This window comes from Cibotium barometz, chromosome 40 (genome assembly GCF_041138505.1).
Source record: "Cibotium barometz isolate CiBa-2024 chromosome 40, ASM4113850v1, whole genome shotgun sequence".
Taxonomy (NCBI): Eukaryota; Viridiplantae; Streptophyta; class Polypodiopsida; order Cyatheales; family Cibotiaceae; genus Cibotium; species Cibotium barometz.
This window is the reverse complement of record NC_141085.1, coordinates 23,096,413-23,116,461: the sequence shown is the minus strand read 5'-3', so window position 1 is coordinate 23,116,461 and position 20,049 is coordinate 23,096,413. Positions and strand designations below refer to the sequence as shown.

At 45.5% G+C, this 20,049-nt stretch overlaps 1 protein-coding gene across 1 annotated transcript in view; it reads right to left on the bottom strand.

Annotated features, from left to right (window-relative positions):
- Positions 1-20,049, bottom strand: part of TSK (tetratricopeptide repeat (TPR)-containing protein) — a 129,264-nt gene that overhangs the window by 76,187 nt on the left and 33,028 nt on the right. The gene's annotated exons all lie outside the window — the stretch shown is intronic.

The following is a 20,049-nucleotide window of genomic DNA, read 5'->3' as shown; positions in this document are numbered from 1 at the left end:
AAGGTGTACTATTGCAATCCAAATCCTATGTGCCTCCCTGCACTCCCATCAGCAAAAGTAGACTAACTCTGAAGTTCCCGCACATCTCGAACAAGTGGGCTAGCACCAACGACCACCAATCTCCATTGGTTGGTGGCCAAGCCACCATGTAGAGAAAGCCAAATAAAAGACAAAATCTTTGTTTCCATGTACGAGTGCCACCACCTCTGCCAAAAAGTTCTATGATGTCAAGGGTGATCCCATAAGCCTCCCAATGAGACCTAAAAGTAGGGACTCTCTGGATTTGTCCCAGAACCAAAAGTCTCGCATTCCGCACAGTGTAACTAAAGAAGGGCATGCTTTTCATGGGGTTAAAAGCATCCCTCGCTCGGCCGGAGGGGATTGATTAGCCACAATGTTAATCAAGAAAAAAAAGGCCGACTTGAACCTAATTAAGTGTAATCCATACTTGAGTAGGGCAAAAGAAAGGGCAGCGAAGAGGAGGAAGCCAAAGGGAAAAGCAAAAGAGACACAGAGAGAGAGAGAAAGAAAGAAAGAAAGAAAGATTTTATTAACGTCTTCCAAAAGACCGAACTCGGCCTATGAGACAAATCGGAGTACCTGTATGGGGTATCCTCTGTCATCCCAACAAAATGAAAAAGTACTGAATAAAAAAGCTGAATCTGGGTGTGCAGGGGATGGAGCTCTATTACTAGGAGAATGCAAAGCTATATGCATGGAGTATACAATCATGATATGCAACCTAGCTAGCTCCATCCTGTACCATACTGGGGGTATAAAATGGTATACATCAGTGAAGGGGGTGTCCACAGCTCCCTGAAGAACATGCCTGGGTGTGCTCTGAAGCGAGCCAGTCGCTCCGCACCCTCTCTGTGAAACTGAGCTCTGATCTCTGTCATCTCTCTCTGGTATAGGCGTGGTGTCCGAAAGCCAGGTGTCCTCTGTCTCCTACGGGCTCTAAGTGTCTCTGCTCTCTGGAGAGTAATTCCCTGCCGTGTAGGGGCTGGGAGGGGTATGGATCTCTGAAAAAATGTAGTAATCTGTGTCTGTCGCCCCCCTCTGGAGCTGTCTGAGCCTGTAATAATGTCTCTCTGTGGCGCTGTATGTCTAGAATGTATCTCCCCAGTATGCGCTGGTCTGCTGTCTCAAAGATCTGGCGTAGGGAATGTGGCTCTCTGAATAAAATGGGATATCTCTGTCTGATGGCTGTATATGCTCTGCATCTGCATACATAATGCTCCTCACTCTCCACCTCCTCTCTGCACAATCTGCATACCCTCTCCTCTCGGGGGATCCGTGCTGCTCTGCCAGTCTCAATCTCCAATCGGTGTGATGAAACTCTGAGCTGACCAATAGCCACTCGGGAGCCGTGTGGTAAAAAGCCCTCCATGTATCTAGGCCTCTCTATAAATCCATCATCAGTGATACTCATGAAGTGATCTCTGTAGTATAGCATCTTCGGTGGAAGAGGCTGTGTAGGCGATATCCATGTCTCTCGTGTATAGAGCTGCCATAGATCCTGTCTCAATACTCTGTTCCTCTCACTATGAGAGAGACGGATATGTGGTGCATCCCTGTCATACTGGAATGGTGGTAGATGATCCATGTCTAGGCCATGCTGTGAGAACCAATGTGTGACCTGTGCATACCATGATCCTCTGTCTCCTGCCTCAGCCAACTGTCTAGATGCCTGAAAAGCTCTGTATGATAATCTGTCCTGTGGCATCTCTCTGAATCTGTCTAGCAGGCATATAGTCTGAAATATGGCCTCTACCATCATAGGAGGCGCAGCAAACTCTGCTCGGATAATGTCATGAGGTACTGACGGTTTGCTGCGTATCATGCGTGCCATCATGAGGGCCTGTGGTCTCTCTATCTGTGTCCACCAATGAGTAGCAAGGCCTGGCGCCCATACTGCTGCTCCATACATCAATGCCGGTGTGACTAATGTGTCAAATAGCCACCCCTTCGTCCGGGGCTCCTGAAAATGCGCTTGGTGGCACTGTCTCTCTAGCATAGCCAATGCTGCATATCCCCGTGTCAATCTAGCTCTGGCTGCTGAACCCATGGTAAAGCGTGTGGCTGCTGCAGAGAAGGTAACCCCTAGGTACACGTATGATGTCACCACCTCCACCTGGCATCCTGCGAGAGTGAATGTCAGCTGACTCCTGCCCTGTCTCGATGTATGAAAGACCATAACCTTGGTTTTCCCAAGGTTCACAGTAAGACCCCTCTGTGTGCAGAAATCATGGAGTGCATGTAGATGCTGCTGTAGACCACCTGGGGACTCAGACACCAATACAATATCATCAGCATAGAGCATAATATGTACTAAGGTACCTGCTAAATCAACTCCATCTCCGCCTCCCCGTGTAATGAAGTCAGCCACCTCATCAATGTATAACCCAAATAGCGTGGGGGAAAGTGGGCATCCTTGCTTCACACCAATGGTGCTAGCAATAGTCTCGGACATACCTCCTGGACATCTGACTCGCCCAAAAACCTGCTCATATAATGCATAGATGCCCCATGTCATATCTGCTGGTATGCCAAGAGACTGCAGGCGCTGAAAGAGCCTCTCTCGTGGTACTGTGTTAAATGCCTTGCGGAAATCCACAAAGCAGCAATAGAGCTTTCTCTTCCTCACTCTGGCCTGATCAATCATACATCTCAAAGTGAATACATGGTCAATGGTAGAGAAAGCTCTCCTGAAGCCTGCCTGCCCTGATGAGCGTAAACCTGCTCGCTCAGCATATAAGCTAAGCTCCTGCTCCAGCACTGCACCATAGAGTTTGGCCAACACGTGGCCAACCATAACCGTCCTGTAGTTGCTCGGATCGAGCATATCCCCTGTTTTGTGAATCGGCACAATGGTGTGCATCGTCCACTCCGCAGGCAAACCCTCTGCTAGTGCCCTGTTAAACAGGTGTGCAAGAAAAGGAGCTAAAGAATCTACTGCATATATGAGATGCTCACCCTGCAGGCCCATATGGTCGGCGGCCCGTCCATGCTGTAGGCGGCGGATAGCTTCCTGTACCATCGAGTGGGTAAAGAAGCTAGCTGTGGTAGGTCGAGGCTCCTGTGGCTGAGGTATAGGTGGCTGCTGTGGGGCATGGTATAGACCCTCTGCATATGTGTGCCATGTCTGTGGGTCTGCAATAGGTGTCGGGGTCCGGGGCTCTCTGAAGTGCCGCCATGAGACAGGGCTATCTCTACTCATGAAGAAATGAAAGATCTCTAGCTCCTGTATCTCTGCAAAGGCCCGCCTTTTGCGGCGAGTAAGTCTCCTCATCTCTCTCCTCGACTCCTGCTCTGTGATGGCTCCCAAGGCTCTCTGTATGCGGAGTCGTGAGTATAGGGCTCTGCACTCGTCATCATACCATCTGTTCTGGGGCATAGTCCCAGGTCTCGCAGGCTCTCTTGAGTGTACACGATGTGGGAAGCTCTGTAATGCAGCCGTGTGTAGGAGTGATGCGAGCTGGGCTGTAATGGTATCCATAGATGCTAGGGGATCCATGAGTAGGAGCCCATCCTCTACTCTGCCAGTGTATATGTCTGCCATGTCATGTGTGAAGTAGATGGTAGTGTGTGGCGTCGGTATATGGGGGGCTGGTGATACTGGTGATCCGGCTAGTGAAAATGCCAAGTATGTATGATCTGCCCCAATAGGACGAGGTGGAATGGAGAATGAGGTGACAAGCTGTGATGCCTCCAAAGACCCCATAATGTAGTCTACCACCGTGCCTCCGGTCCGTGTATGACCCCCATGTGGGAAGCATGTCAGCCCTCCTGATCCCGGCCACTGTAGCATCCCGTTATAAATAACGAGACGATGCCTGGCTCCCAACTCTAGTAAGTGGTCCCCATAATGCCCTCTGTCTGGTCCAGTGTCCTCTGATGCCCGACTAGCCCCTATCTCCTCTGGATCCACAGGGTGGAGGATCTCCATGTCATCATAGTCATACACCTCACACTGTCTGCTCTGTGTGTGGGCATTGAAGTCGCCCGTAAGAAATACTTCCCCTAGTGTAGAATAATGCATAATCTCCTCTGACAGACAAGTGTATGGCGAGGCTCCTATCTCCTCCTCCTGTGGCATGTCCTCTGTAATGACGTAGGAGGATCCTGATGGAGAAAAGTAACATAGAGCTATGTATATAACCCTGTCCTGTGAGAGCTGTAAGCTGATCCACATGTATCTGGCCTCTGGATCCTGTGCTACCACTCTCAGTCTCCCCTGTAGCTCCCGTCTGAATAGGACTGCTACTCCCCCCGACCCTCTCGAGGTACCCTGGCGTGTGGTCCTCCTGTATGCTGACTCCCACTGGAATCCCTCTACTCGAGGTAGCCCTCTCTCTGGGCTCTGATGTGTCTCTGTCAGAAGTATGATGTCTCTCCCCACCATAACATGCTCCAGTCGTCCAGGCTGCACCCATAGTGAACCATTACAGTTCCATACTGCTATGTGTATCTCTGTCAGTGGCCTGGTCTGTGTCCCATAGGCCCCAAACCGCTAATCCATGGGCCGGCCATCAATGATGACCCGACCATCTCGATAGAAGGCCTTCTTGCCTTCTCTCCTCGCGTGTAAGACTCGTGGCATGCAAGTTCTCCTATGCTCAAGCTGCATCCTCGTGAGATCATCATCCAAGAAAATAGGAGCTCCCTCTAAACCCCGTAGTATGACCCTCTTCCTCATGAAGGTGACCCTCTCCGTCTCTCCTGCAAACTGTAGGATGAGGGCTCGCTTGCGTGTTGAGTCTTTCCCGGCTCTCCATGCTTTGGTGAAGGGGAGAGGGTGCTCTTCCTTGTAGCCGAGCTTCATGCATAGAAGCTGTCCATCTTTCTCGGGAGTGGAGTCGGGTGTCTCGGCTATACCTGTGACTCGAATGTTGAGGCGGCGGGCATGCCTCATCTTCTCCTCCTCAATGGTGGTGTGAATGATTTGGTTTTCTTCCCTTTGAGTCTCCTCCCTCACTTCTTTACGGATGTTCTTCTTCACCACCTCGACCCATCCTGACTGCTTGGCTTCAAGCTTTCCCTCCATGTCCTTTGTGATCTCCTTGGAGATCTCTTCTTTGATGGCCGTGAGAGTGTTGTCATTGATCTCCCCTTCTTCCTTCTCTGCATTCTTGATGGCTACCATTTCCACTTTCAATGCACTCACCTCCTCCTTGAGTGCCGTGTTCTCTTGTTCGAGGTGCGTGACCCGTGCTTCGAGAGCTATGATGTGCTTGTGTAGTTTGTTTTCCACCTCATTGAGGTTGGAATCGGATGTCTTCTTGTTCTCCTTGATTAATGCCTACGAGAGGCCAAAGTCGGCCTATGAGACAAAAAATAATACAACTGTGTTCTTCCGGTCATCGGAAGAAAAGAAACAAAAGAAAAAGTGTGCATGTGTCTGGATACAACTGTGAATCATCATGAATCGGTGGAGCCCATATACAAACAATATAAGGGGGGTGGGGATGTGGATGGAGTGCTAAGGCAAGATGCATCTCTATATGCTGAGAGAGAGAGAGAGGAAAGTGTTGAAATCACTTAGTTATGAAGCTAGTCACCAATAGATGATGTTGTCAGAATTTATGCATCTCACTGTATTTGGGGTTGTACCATTTATTTGGTATTTTATGTATTTTCTCTTCTTTTTATGGGTCGTGAGTACTTCAATGCAGTCGGCCAAGTCATTCATGCACTCTATAAGGAGTTCACCCATTTCTCACTATTCAATCCAATCCCTTGCACAAGTTCAACATTCTCTTGCTGGCCAATTGCCATTGTAAACCTTCAAGCTAATATAAAAGGTCATCTTGTCCACAAGCTCTCTCTACTCTCTCTCTTGTCTTGTTTATGCTTCTGCATGTGCATTCTCCAACATGGTATCACTCGCTCAGGTTCAGGCTGCTCTATCTTCTGCAAATCTGCCGCCTTCTCATCTATGCCTTGCGTTTTCTGGCCTAGCTTCTCTTGGCTGTGGCTGCAGATCAATCCCAAACAGTGGCTGTGTTTCCATAATCTGCTGCATTTTCTCATCCAACCAGCCCTTCCCTTGCTGCTGGCCAGTTTCTTGGCTGCGTTCTCTCCTACAGAGGCAAGCCGGCCTGGTTCTTGGCTGTGTTTTCTTCTACAGAGGCAAGCGTTGGAGTTTTGGCTGCAAATTCTGCTCCGGCATCAGTTGTTGGTGAGTTCTCTTGCATGTGGAGTTGCCAAACAAGTGGCTGTACATTTCCTTCTTCCTCCACGAGTCCCTACCCTTCCGATAGGATGTTCCCAGTGGTTTCTTAAACTGTTTTGCTGTTGTCCAGCCTCCTCCTCTCTCAGGTTTGAGAGGGGGCTGATTGGTTTTGGAGCCTCGCTTCGTTGGAAAGCACTTGAGAGAAGTCTTTGAGAGCTGAGATTTGTGTTTCTTGTTGCTGTGGATATGGCTCCTCCCTGTATGAACAAGGATGACAAGTTGAAAAGACCCAACTATGCCCATTGGAAGCTTCAGATGTGGATCTGGTTCATCCACAAGGGTTTGTGGGATATTATTCAGGGCACTGAAAGGAAGCCCGAGCGTCCTCAAAACTCTAGGAGGTGGACTCAAGATCAGGAGGGTGAATTTGTTGCGGAATTACAAGACTGGGAGAATCGAGACTCAAAGGCGTATTCTGTGCTTGTGCGGACTATCACAGAGGAGGTCTCACTAGCAATGCAAACTCTCACCAATGCTCATCAAGTATGGTCTAAATTGGAGGATCTCTTTGCTCGAGATTCGTCAATGAGAGCAAGGCAGTTACCTTGCAAGGGCAGCTCTACGTTTTGTTATTCCCTGAAGGCAGTTCCATGCAGACGTTTCTCATGAAGGCCAAGTTTATCCATGACGCTATGGGTGCTACTTTGTCCTCTGCTCAGCTGGCTGCACTTATCCTCACCAAGCTTCCTCCGGACTATGATGTGATTTCTCGATCTTTGCGGTGCCAAGTCACATCCACTCAATTGGATTTTGATGATCTTAGCTCCCTACTTTTGGAGAAAGAGTCCGTTCTCGTCTCATAGGGTAAGTTGAAGGTGTTAGTCAACAATTCTGACCAAGCACTTTTCTCAGTTCAAAAGAAAGGTCGGAGTCGTTGCTTCTCTTGTGAGAAGAGAGGACATCTGTCCAAAGATTGTTTGTCTAAGAAGAAGGACAAGACGAAGGGCAAGGCTTCATCTCAGAGAAAGGGCAAAGACGCGACACGTGACAGTGATACAGATTCTAGTACCACTTCTAGGACTCCCAAGGTGCTTCCGGCTTAGGAGGACCAAATGGTGTACTTCTCTAGTACACATGCAATTTCCCCCATGTGCTTCCACCAGAGGAGGCTTGTGGGCGAGAGAGGAAACTAACTACAACTCCACCTACTGGTGCATGGGGACCATGATTTGGAGTTCCAAGCATTAGATATCTAGCAAGACATGGTTACCTTTGGTGTAGCAGAAATTGTAGAAAATATGAAAGCTAGAGCAGACTAGAAATGAAACAAGAACAAAAAATGAAAGACAAAGAGTTACCTTGAGATGAGTGTAGACAAGACACAAGATTGATATATTCATTGATGTGACACCTACAATTTATAGGTGAGAAGTACAAGATTGAGTAGACTCACTTATGGGATAAATGTAGAGATGCCACATGGCACTAGACTCAAGACACAAAGACTGAACTGAAACTAGACTAGAGAAATAGTACACCTAGTGTGCACTTATTTCCAACACCCTCCTTAAGTGGACACTAGGAGGAAGACAAAAAGACAAGACTATGACATGACAAAAGATAAGACCAAGACAGAGAGACTAGACAAGGATTGAGAGACAAGCTAGAAGACAAGATGGACAAGACTAGAAGACAGACATAAAGACTGATAGACTGAGAGACAAGATATGAGAGACAAAAGATCCTGAGACACCCCTCCTCAAGTGATATCCTCATATGGGTCCACAAGGGTAGGGACAAGAGTGGATCATAGACAGACAGAGAGAGAGACAATCAGCCAGTAGAGTGGTCCCACAGAGAGAGAACTTTCAGATAGACATGAGAGAGACTGACAAACAGAAGATAAATAGACAAAAAATGCCAAGAGAATGTGGGTAGCTAATCCACAAAAGATAGGCATATAGACTGATAGACAGAGTGTCAGAGACATATGACTGTAAGATCACACAAGATAGACACATAGACAGAGAGACTGACTGATTGTAGATAGACAGAGAGATGGACCTTGATAGATAATCCCTCCTCAAGGTCAATCCTCCTGCTAGAGTGAGTAATGCAGGGGTGCCTCTTGGATAGGGACAAAGATAAGTCCATGTAGACAAATAGACATGATATTACCCCATGATCTACATCATTGGTGATCAATGGTGGTAGATAGCATGAAAACATAGACAATTATGAGAGAGATGGGAAGGTCTTACCAGATTTGGCAGTGTCTAATCCCGTACAAGATAGAGAAGTAAATGAAATTCAGAACTCTCTTTTTTTTTTCTTTTTTTTTCTTTTTTTTTCTTTTTTTTTTTAAAAAAAATAAGAAATAGAGAGTAGACTGAAAATAGAACACGACATACACTTGATTTCTGTTTCAAATTTGCTGCTGCAAGTCTGGCTGGTCCAATGGACAGCTAACCCACATGTGAAGATGAAGAGGAAATGTGAAATAACAAAGGGGAAAATGCCTTTTGCACAGATGTTGCAAATCAGGTCCAAAATCAGCATTGGAGTTTACCTTCACAAAAGGAGGTGATGTCGAGAAGACTAGAGATCCAAAAATGACAAGTTGTTGCATGAGTTGAATGTCCAAGAGGTCCACGACTTGAGAAGACATGTTGATGAAGAAGAGAGTGCGGGGGTAGCTGCTGCATGTGCAGTACTAGAGGACAGGCCGGTAAGCTCAAGTAGAGAGGCGGCAGCACCATGATGAACCCCCGCAGCAGCAAGAAGAAGAAGTCGGGCAGTTGTTGGCATGGCGGGCAGAAAAAAACGCAGCTATGGCTGCAGCAGACTGTGGATAGGCTGAGGGCAGCGGTGTAGAGAGACGAAGAGGTGCTCTTTAGGGCGCAAATGCATTGCAAGTCGGCGCTACTGTCTGCAGAGTGAGTAGGTGCAAGGGGGAGCAGGGTCATGGCGAAAAATACACAAAGGGCCATCTTGAGACTTCTAGAGCAACGGGTGCAATGAAAAACAGCGGGCGCAGGTAACCACCAGTTAAAGCTCTCAAGTATTCAACAGGGCGGACAGCAAGTTCAGGCCGGCGGGTTGCTACAGCAGCAGGTATTGGATAGGTACACACGTTATGTCCCAATGCTGTGAATCTGGCGAGGGCAACAGATGCAACTAGGCAGCGGCCTGAAGATATGGCGGGCAACACATGGGCTGCGCTGAATTGAGTGGGACAGCTTGGAGAGAATGGCGAAAGCTCATAGAAAAAAACAGGGAAACCCTAAAACCATGGCTATGATACCATGTAGAAAATATGAAAGCTAGAGCAGACTAGAAATGAAACAAGAACAAAAAATGAAAGACAAAGAGTTACCTTGAGATGAGTGTAGACAAGACACAAGATTGATATATTCATTGATGTGACACCTACAATTTATAGGTGAGAAGTACAAGATTGAGTAGACTCACTTATGGGATAAATGTAGAGGTGCCACATGGCACTAGACTCAAGACACAAAGACTGAACTGAAACTAGACTAGAGAAATAGTACACCTAGTGTGCACTTATTTCCAACAGAAATTATATATATATATACCTAGATGAATCCAAGAACATGCCCAAATTCACCTTTTAGGAATGTGCATGCTATATACTCATGGTAGTCAACCCACAAGACTATATAACTATCAACTCCATTATGTATAGTATGGACTAGATACTACGACATCCCCACTAACGTCATCAGTGCCCAATCGTGGGTGTAGAACTCTGTATCAAGATATGCTCTCACACACGCAATCCACACACACACACACACATAAGAGCATATATTCACACAAAGCCCTTGAAACTGAGTTTCTGTCAAACCTCCGGAGATGCAGGGCAGACTCAGACATAATGAAGCCTAGCACTAAGGGAAGTAGCAAATAGAAAGAATTAGTACAAAAATAAGTAGAAATTATGAACATAATCTTTTCCAAGTTCATTGTTCGAGGCTTTTGGGACGTGATGTGTTCCGTCCACTGTTGGGGATTATGGATGCGGTGTCCAGCAACTTACCATCTATTCTTGGAGTTCACTGCATACTTGTGTGGGAATTCGTGGCCAAGCAAAGTTCCTTGCTATTCATGGTGGCATTTTGTTTCGAGGAAACAGGTTGGTGGATGTCAAATCCCCGCAGGATCACCTCATAGAACGTTCTGTCAGAATACGCAACGGAGATGATGACCAGATCTGGGAACACGAGAGCAAAAATGCATACAGAAAAAAATACAACACAACAGAGAGAGATAGATGTGTGTAACTCTGCTCTATATACACAAGAAGATCCCGGAGTATGATACAAAATGGAATGGGGGACTGGGGGCCTATTTATATGGCCCCATATACCAGTCGACCTGTCCTATAGGCAACCGACTGGTCCTGAATCTCCACGACCAGCATATGCAGCAGTCGGCCAACTCCAGAATGGGAACACACACATGCTGATGCAGTCGGCCAACAACAACTGGATCCTCCTGCCAACTCAGGGCAGGTTGGTCCGAAGACTTTCCTTCTGTCGTGCTAGCCATCGGTGCGGAGAACTTCCTTTTGTGCTTGTTCCCCCGGCTCAGTAAAGGGTTTAGACTTGGAAGAGACCAATTCAATTGTTTTTGGCCTAATCCTCTCCAGAGTGAATTGGTGGCCACTATTGCTTCAAACAAGAGTGGAACCCTCAATCCCTCAAGCCAAAGGAGAGCTTACAAGCTCCATGTAAGCTAATTTTCTTACTTTGTTTACAAATTTTAATGAAAAATCTATGGTTTTCTTGATTTTTATGTTTTGCAAATTGTATCATCATAGATATGAGCGGAATGAATGGCCTCGTCCAAAGTTCTGCATTTGTTGTTTTTAACCTGTAAACGGTATGAGTCGAGTAAACCGTCTACGAAGAAACCCAAAAGAGTGGTGAAACCCATCTTCGTAGCTTTCATCTGCAAGTCTCTAAATTTCTGGAGATAGACCTCATAATGAGGTTCTGCGAGGTCATGGTCAAAGTAGCAAACCGGGCAACAACATCATAGTCATCCTCTTTCTTGAAGACTTCTTCGAATTGTGCCCAAGTCAATGGTTTAGGATTAAGTTCTTTCCACCAAAGCAAAGCTTTGCCTAAGAGGAAACCTGCTGCTAATTGGATCTTTTTGCCATCGTCATATGGATGAAACTGAAAATGGACCTGCCACTTATGTAGCCAAGTGTTCACTATCTCCTTGGTACGCTGCTTTTGCTCGCCCCCAAACTGTTCCGGAGTAATATTGGGGCCTAAAGCAGATGCCAAAGTATCCATACCCGAAAGAGTAGATAGGATAGTGGTCAACAAAGAGATGGAGTTCTGTAAAGCCTGCATCTGCGTGGCGATTTATGCTTGACGTTCCGAGAAAGAAACTTCGAGAGCAACTTTAAACTCTTGGAAATCTGATTTTGAAACAAAATCGTCGAAAAGATCGCCATCGGTGGCTTCCGTAAGCCGGCAAGTCTTTACATTCGGGAATGGGCTCCATAGGTCGACATCTTGAAGAGAACAAGATGAGAGAAAAGTATGATCTTGCACAAAGAAGAGTACTAGAGAACTTGAGAGCTTGAGAGATGCGTGGTAAGAAGCCTCCTTGAGGAGAATTTATAGGCTTCCCCAAAAGCTTACTTAGCTTTTACTTTTGTGTTATATATATATATATATATATATATATATATATATAAAAACAAGGCAGGGTTTTTAAACCCCTTTGCTAAGGTTCAAGAAAAAAACGAAAGCAAGGCAAAGCATGGTGTGGGTTTTTTTTTTTAACGAAAGCTATAAAAAAAACTCCACCCGGCGCTATCGTTTGCTTTTCACTAATTTTTGCAACACCTTAGCGCCGCCTACCTGCCACCCATCGGCCTACGTGTACCCGCGTGCCTACCTGCAAAGATTGGCCGCCTGCGCACAGACTTGGCCGCTTGTGCCTACTTGCGCATACCAGTCCACGTGCGAATAGGCAAAGGTGCCTACCTGGCCGTGCGTACCAGCGCGCCTGCATACTCTGACGCAAGTTCATGCGGCTTGCGTCCTCATTCAGGTGGGCTGCGCAACCTTCAAGCATCACACAACTATGTATGTGCAGCCACTTGTGCGCCACACCCACACAAGTGATACAGCCGTAAGAGCAAACAACCGGCGCTACTCTCTCTCTCTCTCTCTCTCTCTCTCTCTCTCTCTCTCTCTCTCTTACATACTTCTGGCATGCTTTTACTTCTTCTCTGTCTCAAACTGTTCAAAGAATTGCAGAACACATCCAACCCTTCTTCTTGCTAAGCAAACAACCCATACAAGACCACAACCCCATCATGGGTTCTTAGGATGCAAAAGCAACATACTAAATTTGAAAAAACAACAATATGAACAGAGAAACAACAAGCTTCTCGAACTCATACCTTTTCTTCGACCTCTTTTTCTCTACCTACCGACTTGCTCGTTCACGAGGCTTGCTCTGATACCACTGTCAAATCCCTGCAAGATCACCTCGTAGAACGCTCCTGGTACAAGACTTGAAACCTGCAAACAAAACCAAGCAAACGTGAAGGGGGTGCAAGCCTGACTCACCTCCCAACCTTGACAGCCGTGGGCAAGCCCACAAGTCTTGGCTGTCCCCACCAAGCCACGAGCTGAGCTAACTAGATGGACGTACCGACCAATCTCTACCTCGTGACGTCCCATACCGCCACGAAGCTATCCTCACGGCCCTCGAGACTGCTATCGGCCTCGACTGCATAAAGCAGGTGCACGTCTGCACTAGATCCAGGCTCCTGACCATAGAGCTCTCACAAAGACACGCGAGACTCTATGAACTAATGACTAACCTTGGCCACCCTTTTATAGGCTCTTGGCCGGTCATCGGGTGTCCACACTTGGGTGCCCTCCCGTTAGTCTATCCCTAACTCAACTCGCCAATCAGCCTGCCTAGCTCCAAGCTTTCCCAAACCTCGAAGCTAGTCTTGTGTGCATGTAGCACACGGTAGATACACACTGTGCACATGACAGTGGATGCTCTCTCTGAAGTGATTCCAATATTCGCGGTGCTGGAGGATCCATGGTTGCATCTTCATCAGCAGCTTATCTTCTTTCAACTCTTGCACACTATGAGCTGCAGAGGGGATGTTAGAATTTATGAATCTTAGTGTATTTGGGATTGTACCATTTATATCGTGTTTTATGTATTTTTTCTTCTTTTTATGGATCGTGAGTTGCTCGGCCTGCTTTAGTGCAGTCGACCAGGTCATTCATGCACTATATAAGAAGTTCCCCCATTTCTCACTATTCAATCCAATCTCTTGCACAAGTTCAACATTCTTTTGCTGGCTAATTGTCATTGTAAAGCTTCAAGCTAATATAAAAGGTGATCTTGTCCACAAGCTCTCTCTACTTAGTACTCTCTCTCTTGTCTTGTTTATGCTTCTACCTGTGCATTCTCCAACAGATGTGATAGCTTATCATAACACAAAGCAATACTTCAAACAATGATTATGCTAATGAATACTCATTAAGTAACAATGATAAAGATCTCACACATCTCATTAGAGCTACTTAACACATAGAATAGTTAGAGTACTCAAAGAAGAGTCAAATGGTGATAAAAGCAAGGGTTTCACAAAGTAACACAAACCTTGGATTAAGCAGAAAGAACTTACAAGAATGCTAGACCTCTCACACACATGAGAAAGTGTTGAGACCCTGCTTTTATAGGCTCATGGAAGAAAGGCGCCTAGCTCTCATCCACTTGCCCACTTGCCCCTCTCTTGCCACCTAGAAGAGGTGCCTTTAATGCTAGCCAATAACCATGGGTTACAAGCTAACCCATGGTTTACACCTTTGCCTATATCCTTAGCATAAATGTATTAAATCCAATATCACAAACAGTCACACTAAGTGATGGATGTAGATCAACTTATTCTCAACACCCTCTCTTGATCTACATGCATGCCCCGCAGGGTGTGTAGATCAAGGAGTCAAACAATCACATAGTATCACAATGAAAATTTACCACTAAGGGACTAAAAAGCCCTATCAAATTCAACCACGTTAGCCTCCTCCTTAGATTTGGCTTTGCCTTTGTCCTTGTCTTTGTCTTTGTCTTTGTCTTTGTCTTTGTCTTTGTCGATGAAGTTCCCTTTCTCTTCATCTTTCTTTTTCTTCTTGCAATCTTTGATCATATGCCCTTTTTTTATGCAATAATAGCAAATTCTTGGTGCCTTCTTTTTATCTTGATTTGCAATTAAAGCTTGGTCTCCCAAGAGATGTGGTGCAATTTGAGATGATGAACTTGCCTCCATTGTCGTTTCTTCTAAAATTAGAGATGACGCTGCTGAGACAAGTGTAAGGTTGGATTGATTGGAAATGACAGAAACACATTGTTCAAATGTTGGATGCATGCTGCATAAAAGTACAAAAACAACTGCTTCTTCTGAAATGAAAGCACCTCCTCAAGAGAGCTGGTCGATTAGACACCTAAGGTCATTCATAATATGAGTTGCAATTGTTATCTTTTCAGCTCTCTCTAACTTGTAAAGACACTTTATGAGAAACAGACGTGCTGCAGCATTGGTTTGACCAAAGATAGCTTTCAATCTTAGCCAACCTTCATGGGCATAGTTGTTTCCGTACGTCGTACGACCCCATTTCGTACGAAATACCGTACGGGTTCGTATGGTCGACAGGCGTGTTTTCTTGATCGTTGGCGTTGTTGCTGCGCACCGTTTCGCCGTTTTCGCCTGTTTTCGCCGCGTTTGCATGGCCGTTTTCTGCGCGTTAGATGACCCGTTTGCAGACTCACTGCCCATCAGCCTGCCAGACTGGACACGACTCACTGCCCGCACTGCGCAGCCCATTTAGAGCCGTTTGGGAGTCGAGACTTTGGATACTTGGCGGCTGGCGTTACTTGCCAATGGCCATAAGCCCATATGGACCAAGCCGCCTATAGCCTCCCCGCCCTCTTCACCGACATTGAGTTGTTGCTAGAGGACCGCGATGCCTTCTTGCCTAAGGCATTGCCAAAGGAGTTCCATGGGAAGTTCTTGGAAGAGCTCATTAGCTACAATGACCAGAGGGAGGGAGCTGCACTTGCATCACCGCCTACTTGGAAAAGGGAGTATCTTGTGAAACCCCTTTTCTGGTGGGGAGACATTTGGCTACACGCTTAGCCGCCTCCAAAAGCTGGCTTTGAGACTCTTGGCTCAAGATTGTGCTTCGGGTGCATGTGAGAAATTGAAGCACCTACTCTCTCATACACACAAAGCTCAGCAATCGCTTGAGCACACGGCAACTAGAGCGGCTAGTGTATTGTCGCACTAACTTGCGCATGCTACGTGCCATGCACAAGATGGACTCGGCTAGACAGGTATACCGTATAGCTTTTAACTTTTAAATTACAACTTACAACTAACGACCAATTAAAAATTAAAACTTAAGTTGTAAACTTCTAGCTTTTTGCTTTTTGAGTTTTATTTGATAATAACTATGTGACGTTGTCAGGCAAAATTTTGTAAAAGTGTTTTGGACATATGTACATATAGATGCATGTTCATATAGCACTGGGATGCCCAATACTCCACCCACTGAAGTGGCAATGAAGCCTTTTTAGCATGTGATGATGTGTTTGATGCAGATATGTTTGTTGGAAACGGTGCAAGACTAAGGTTACATCAATGGCAGGATGTTTGGCAACAACATGGGGAACACATTGTGGAACACCACCAGAGTTATGATCAAGGTTTGGCTTCCTTAAATCTGGGATCTCGAAGAGCAGGAGCAGATCAAATCTTTGTAGATGGCACGTATGCAATCGGAGATCTTCATCACCAATATCAAGCCAAAGGTGTGCATAATACTTAGGACCTTAATATATAAAGGCCTTGATACATAAGGGAAATAATGCAATACCATGTAATTTTCTTTAAAAAGGGCGGCGGAATTAAAATAGCAAGCAAAGAAAGGTTCAAACGGCGGGTGAGAAGACGGCGGGTGTGATGGATGCCAAACGAGGAGCATAATTTCAAGATTTACCCAATTCTGCAAGTGGAATTCTTAAAACTCTGAGAAGTAAAAAGGATGGCGCATTGGTGGTGACAGTATAGGGAGTTTTTCATTGGGATTGCCGCCTCTGGTAGCGGAGAGTTTTTTAGGTGTTGCTTTGTTTGCTTTGTCGTAGCAGGCGGTGGCTGGTAGCAAGGAGAGAGAGTGTACTGCTGCCGGCGCCAGAGTTTGTTGTTTTTGGCGCAGCTACTGGTAGCGCAGCAGATGGTTACCTTGTTGAGGTGCAGCTCGTATTAGCCAGAGGCCATGGCCCAGGTATATGTTGCCACGACGAATGGAAGACAACCTTGTGAGTATACATCTTGTGTGTTGATTTGAAGGTGTCAAGTATGTGAGATGGTGTGAAGCAAAAGCTTCTGTGTGTTGGAAGAAGCTTGTATGGAAGTGTTGGTTGGGAATTCAAAGATGGATGATACTGGTGATGTATCTGGCTATGGTTTCTGTGTTTGTATCTCATGTGTGTTGATTTGAAGGAGAAGGTGTGATTGACGTGTTTGGTGGTGTAGTCCACGGGTTTACACTCTCACAGCGCACTTTGTGCCAGCCTTCGATTACCTCGTCATGCACACAGTGGAAGTGTATGTGTTTGTTGGGTGATTATTTTGTCTATGGTGCCCTTGTTTTGTGCTAGTGATTCCAAGGTTGGGGGAGTGGGAAGCTATAGAGGCCTGTTTCCTTGCTTTTTTTTCCACTCCAAAGCTTTTTGGTGCCCCCACTGAGGAGAGCCAAGGGTTTTTCTTCGCCTACAAGGGTGTATGCCCCATAGGAAAGAGACTCGTACCGCTTCTTTTGGCAGGGATTGTTGCAGATTTTCATGATGTGGTCTTATCCAAAATTTCATGGCAGTAAGAATGAAGATGTGTTTAACTTTTTGGAGCAAATGGAGTTGACATGCATTAGCAATCATGTTACAGATGAAGAGCAGGTTTTGAGGCTAGTAAAGATTTTTTTGAAGGAAGATGCCCGAAGCTGGCTTAAAGATTTTGAAGCACAGGATGCAGCATATGAGCTACATGGTGTTTTGACCTTAGACAGGTTGAAAGAAGGCCTTTTGGAGCATTTTCAGCAACAAGCAGAGGAGCCTAGTGTGCTTTGGCAGGAGTTGAGTATCTTGAAGCAGGTCCATGGGCAATCACTGGATGATTTTGGGAAGGTATTTACATGTCTATGGGATAAGTGGTGTACGACATTGAAGCAAGAAGTTCCTTCTATGTTTCTGAAGAAGAGCTTGTTTATTGATGGTTTGCTACCCCATTTGAAGATCAGGGTTGAGTTGAAGAATCCCAAGTCATTTGATGATGCAGTTAGGGTTGCTAGGGAAAAGGAAGGCAAGATTTTGAAGCAGATGGAGATGGGTATTTATCTGCATGAAGGTGTTGTGTCTGCAAGGGATATGCATGTAAATTTGGTTGAGGTGGATAAGAGTCCTATGCAAAGTTTGATTAGACAGGAGCCTCAAAGGCCTATGCAGGTGCAAAGGGGGATGTTCTATGTGCCTTTTGATTTTTTTCCAAAGTCTTTAAAGCATGTGAAGGTGGATGAAGCAGGTGAAGGAGCAAAGTGAAGATGTGTGTTTGATGAATGATGTGGATGTAGCTAAGGTTTTCCCTATTGATGTTGCGATTGAAACTAAGGATGTGCATGTTGAAAAGCAGGATGAGGAATCTGGGTCAAGGTTTGAGACTTTTGCACATGAGGAGTTGCCAGTGGATTCTTCTTTGGATTGGGACGTCATGGCTGTGCATGACAGTGATTTGGAATGCTCTATTGAAGATCATTTGCATTCGGATCTGGATGACATGCATGCACATGGAAGCAAAGAGGATAATGCCTTGGGATTGGCTCATGATAAGAAGGAAGAGGAGTTGGATACATAATGCTTTGAGGATGATTCTTTGCCAGATTCTACAAGGGAGGAGGATGGGGTAGGGACTTGTGATGAAGTGAAGACAGTTTGCAATGCGGATGTGGAGAGCATGGAGGAAGATCCTATTGTTATGGATTTTCTTGGACAGCTTGATGGTGGTATGGTACCTACGATGAATGATGTGGATGTTTTTCCATTTGATGCATTATGTGCTGGGGAGTCTTTGGACGATGATACTAGGGGGGTTGGCAACACTCAAGAAGATATGCATGTAGATTGGGCTGATGAAGAGCGTTGTGATGTGAGTATTGTGTTTGAGGATGATATGTGGGCAGTTGCTAGCCTTGATGAACAGGAGCCAGAGATGGACATGGATGCAAATATGGTTGAGAATGTAACTAAGGCTTCTTTGCGTGTTGCTGAAATGTTAAAGACAAAGTCCATGGATGACAAGGATTCTAAATCAGTTGAGTTGTATGGTTGTGAAGAGATGCCTATTTAACAAGAGTTGGAAGTGCTTGTGGACACTGCTGTTGGAAAGGTTGTGGATTTTTGTGTGCATAAAGGTCAAAATGTTGGAACTTGGCCTTCACTGGTATTGATGAATTGGATGCTAGATGTTGTAATGCCACAGGTTTTGAAGACAAGGAGGTTTGTTGTGGGTGAAGTGTTCTTTCATGGTTTATTTGAAGAGCGAAGGCTTGAAGGTGATGCTGCGTGGTCAGAGTCTGTGAATGCTTTGGACGAAAATGATTTTGTGGCACATATGAATGACGTTTGGTATGTAGTGATGCAACCATTGTTTTTCACAGATGTTGGGAAATGGGATGGTAAGTTACAACAGATTCCTTTTGATCCTGGTGGATAGCTATTGGACTTTATCTTTTTGCTGCTGAGCATAAATGCTCTAGCAGACTAGGGGTTGGGCAAAGTATGTCAGGCAAAATTTTGTAAAAGTGTTTTGGGCATATGTACATATAGATGCATGTTCATATAGCACTGGGATGCCCAATACTCCACCCACTGAAGTGGCAATGAAGCCTTTTTAGCATGTGATGATGTGTTTGATGCAGATATGTTTGTTGGAAACGGTGCAAGACTAAGGTTACATCAATGGCAAGATGTTTGGCAACAACATGGGGAACACATTGTGGAACACCACCAGAGTTATGATCAAGGTTTGGCTTCCTTAAATCTGGGATCTCGAAGAGCAGGAGAAGATCAAATCTTTGTAGATGGCACGTATGCAATCGGAGATCTTCATCACCAGTATCAAGCCAAAGGTGTGCATAATACTTAGGGCCTTAATATATAGAGGCCTTAATACATAAGGGAAATAATGCAATACCATGTAATTTTCTTTAAAAAGGGCGGCGGAATTAAAATAGCAAGCAAAGAAAGGTTCAAACGGCGGGTGAGAAGACGGCGGGTGTGATGGATGCCAAACGAGGAGCACAATTTCAGGATTTGCTCGATTCTGCGAGTGGAATTCTTAAAACTCTAAGAAGTAAAAAGGATGGCGCACTGGTGGTGACAGTATAGGGAGTTTTTCATTGGGGTTGCCGCCTCTGGTAGCGGAGAGTTTTTTAGGTGTTGCTTTGTTTGCTTTGTCGCAGCAGGCGATGGCTGGTGTTGGAAATAAGTGCACACTAGGTGTACTATTTCTCTAGTCTACATTTGTCTAGTCTTAAGTGTGTGCCATGTGGCACCTCTATAATTGTCCCATAAGTCAGTCTACTCTATCTTGTACTTCTCATCTATATATTGTGGGTGTCACATCAATGAAAGTATCAATCTTGTGTCTTGTCTACACTCATCTCAAGGTAACTCTTTGTCTTTCATTTGTGTTCTTGTTCCATTTCTAGTCTGCTCTTGCTTTCATATTTTCTACATGGTAT